Here is a 3,670-nt window from a genome sequence, read left to right as displayed (position 1 = left end):
CTGTAGACTGTGTACCTTGGACATAACTTCTGCCTTGCTAAGTCCACATGGGTCAGTCCTTGCTGCCTGCTGCCCCTGACCTCCTGGGCTTTACCCCTCCTTGGCCAGTCCTGTTAACCTGATGTCTAGATTTTGGGGATCTTTGTCTTTATTGCTCTGGAGGAAATATCCAATGGGGAAATTAAGTGCTAATCATTGCCTAGACAACACATTCATTGCCAATTCAGAACAAACAAATATTCTAAATTTTAAACAATCCACCCAACAACCACTACTGACTGGTTATGATTCAGATTTTCTGTTTTCTCTGTCTAGTAGGGTGGAGAGTATTTGTTGTATCAACCCTGCCTGCACCAGAATTCACTCCGTCATGGAGTTTGATATTTATGAGTACTGTTTGGTGGCACTGGTTTCTCCCAAGGGATAAGTGAAAGTGTTGTTAGCAAATAGAATCTGTGGTTAGCAATACAGTGCAAAAGAGAAGAACTGGGTAATACTGGACTCTTCATTCTGCCAGGATCAGCACCGTGCATCACCCCTTAACAATAAGCAAACACACACACACACACACACACACCATCAACAACCCTTTCTAGGAAATCTGGCAATATTTCTATAAGATGCTGATCCAAAGGGTGAAGCGACAATTGACCACATGAAGCAAGGCACCAAGCCTCGGGTTCCTGTCAGCTAATATGTGCTGAAATGTCATTGCAGGGATTACAGAGCAAAATGCTCTGAAAGTTTTAGCACTGGTGCTGCAGTCACACAGGGTGGAGAGTACGGATACCCTGTAAACTACAAAACACTGGGAAAAGAACAATTACTGACTGACTGGGCTGGCTAGTTTCATGTTAAGTTGAAGGAAGCTCAAGTCATCTGAAAGGAAGGAACCTCAGTTGGGAAAATGCCTCCATAAGGTTCTGCTGTAGGGCTCAGCTCACTGTGGGTGGTGCCATCCCTGGGCACCTAGGTGGTCCTGGGTTTCATAAGAAAGTCGCCTGAGCAAGACATGGTGGAGCAAGCCAGAAAGAGGGACCCCTCCACGACCTCTGCGTCGGTTTCTGTCTCCAGGTTCCTGCCCGGTTTGAGTTCCTGTCCTGACTTCCTTCAATGATAAACACTGAGTTAGAAGAGTAAATAAACTCTTTCCTCCACAACTTTCTTTGGTCACAGCATAGTGGCCCTAATTAGAAAGTTGCCTTGCGCAGAGGACTTCTCCCAGGAAGAGAATCCAACTGGCCATGCTGTTGTTGGATTGTGAAGGATGCACGCCACCAACCATGGTTCCCACACATTCTTCGCCACAGCTTTATTTTCTGCTTTGTTTTTGTCCAATCACTACACTGTTCTGTTTGTTCTTGGATTGTATGTTTCTGTGTATCAGACAAGGATATTCACAGAGGGATGTGTTTCATCTGTTTTGTTCTCTGTCCATCCTTAGATCCGCGAACAGTACTAGTACCATGCTACCAGACACAGACTGAAACCAGTCCATCCTTGTTGCATGAATGAATGGCCCTTGGCATCTATGGTCCAAACAGCTCAGGCCGCTCTATTAGTGTCTTTTTTCTTATTGGTGTAACCAAATGCCTTTCAAGAACAACTTATGAGAGGAAGTTTTTCTCTTGGCTTAGAGTTTCAGGGGATAAAGCCCACCACTGCAAGAAACTTCATACCAAGCAGAAGCATGGGTGTAGAGGGGAAACAGAGAGATGACAGGCTGAACTAAGGAACCTCAAGGCCCAACATCAGTGACCCAGGTTCTCCAGTGAGGTCTCATCCTAGCAGAGACTATGAGAGACACGTCACACCCAAACACACACTACCATATGATACAATAAGATCCTGTCTTGAGTGCTCACTCTGGCAGCAATATACTAAAATTGGAATGATACAGAGAAGGTTAGCATGGGCCCTGCGCAAGGATGACACGCAAATTCGTGAAGCGTTCCACATTTTGCAATCTCAACTCCTATTATCTGTTTGTAGTATTAAATAAAGTATATTGGTTTACACTCCCCCAAAAGGTCTTGTCTTGACATCCCCTACCCATGAGGATTTCAAATATTTAAATTTCAAGTATTTAATATTTCCTAATGCTTCTTTCATTCCCAAGTCATCTAAGGTCTAGACTTCTTTGCTTTCAGAGACATTTTTAGACCTTAAAGATTTGTCTTCATTTCTAAAGTAACATCTAGTTTGATATTGTGGGCAAAACAGTATGTTATGCACTTTCCCTGCATTTGATTCTCACCTAGTCACAATTTCCATAGACCTAGGAGCTTCAAAGATGCCATTCAGTATGGCATTCAAAGGGTAGGGGAGTTCCCTTGGCAGAAAAGACAGAAAAGAGCTGTCACAGCGTGATGAGCTGTACCCGGGCCATATGTCTATGACTTGGTTTACACTCCAGTTGGGTACCGTTCTGCATAGAAAGCCACTCATAGATCATCCTGCTAATGAGTTGATGAGTAACTAGACTCTTGTATTTCCCAGTTACGTGCTCTACTTTATTTCTGGGTAGTAACACTATGAAGGATTTGAAAGGACGGATCCAAGAGAGGAAAACACATGTAGAAATCTCTCTGAACCTTTCAAAAACACATCTACAGTACAGCTATGTCAAAGATGCATATCACTAGGCTTAGAGTTAAGGAAATGCTTCAAATGACCAGCATTCTGCATTCTGCATGCTATGTAATATAATGGAAGAGAGAAATACCTATTCCAAAATCTTCAGCATTTAAAAAAGGTTGAATTGAATATATACCCCAGCAGACTCTAGCTTAAACAATACAAGATCATCCATCTCTCTTACATACATTGTATTGTTTGGGTCTAGTGGTCACTTTTTATGTGTAGCATTTGAATTTTATTTTTGTCTTTTTAACTCTCCTGCAAGCCTAAATGTGACCAGTTCTGCACAGACCTGCCAATACTAGAGGGGCAACTTCCATCTTGTTAATGCTTAAGAGCATGCCTGACAACCTATCCCATTTTACTAAGCTTAGCTACTTGGACTGCCATAATAAGATGACATAGGCTGAGTGGCTCATAAAAGATAGCCATTTAGGGCTGGCTAGATGGCTTAGTGAGGAAAGGTGCTTCCTGCCATGCCAGTGACCTATGTGCAGTCCCCAGAGGCCACACCATGCAAGGAGAGAGTCAATTCCTGCAAGTTACCCTCTGACCTCCAAATATGCATCACAACCCATACATACCCTCTCCAAATACATAAATAAGAATTTTAAATAGCCATTTATTCTCATGGCTATGAAGAGTGGAAGTCTGAACTCAGAGTTCCAGCTTGCCCGGGTTCTAACAAGGTCTCTCTTCTCACTTGTAGGCAGCTGCCTTGGGGAGGTGGGGAGGGGAGGTCTCTGGTATAGAGTTATGATCCTATTTATGAGGGACTAGAGCCTTGACCTGACTTTGAAAAGGACACATTTAGTACATAGCAGTCATCATGTGAAAATCTCTCCATCTTTAACACCTAAGGAGACAGGGTGGCTATAAGCAGAGCTTTGGACCTTAGCAAGAAGTCTAAGGCACACTGTGTAGAACAGTCTTGCAGGTTCTTTGTTCCATGTCTGTTGCTTGCTATGGCCTAGAGGTTGGTGCTATGCCCCCAACTCATGCTATAATACCATCCTCAATTTGACAACAC

The 3,670-nt window shown here is 43.3% G+C and overlaps 1 non-coding gene across 1 annotated transcript; it reads left to right on the top strand.

The window, feature by feature from the left end:
• Window positions 1-1,858: 1,858 nt before the first annotated feature.
• LOC127665334 (U6 spliceosomal RNA) lies at window positions 1,859-1,963 on the top strand. The gene has a single exon (XR_007973380.1). It is a non-coding gene; the product is annotated as a U6 spliceosomal RNA (small nuclear RNA).
• Window positions 1,964-3,670: the final 1,707 nt, after the last annotated feature.

The sequence above is a fragment of the Apodemus sylvaticus genome, chromosome 14 (genome assembly GCF_947179515.1).
Source record: "Apodemus sylvaticus chromosome 14, mApoSyl1.1, whole genome shotgun sequence".
NCBI classification, from domain to species: domain Eukaryota; kingdom Metazoa; phylum Chordata; class Mammalia; order Rodentia; family Muridae; genus Apodemus; species Apodemus sylvaticus.
The sequence above is the reverse complement of the archived record's forward strand: the minus strand, read 5'-3'. Positions and strand labels throughout refer to the sequence as shown.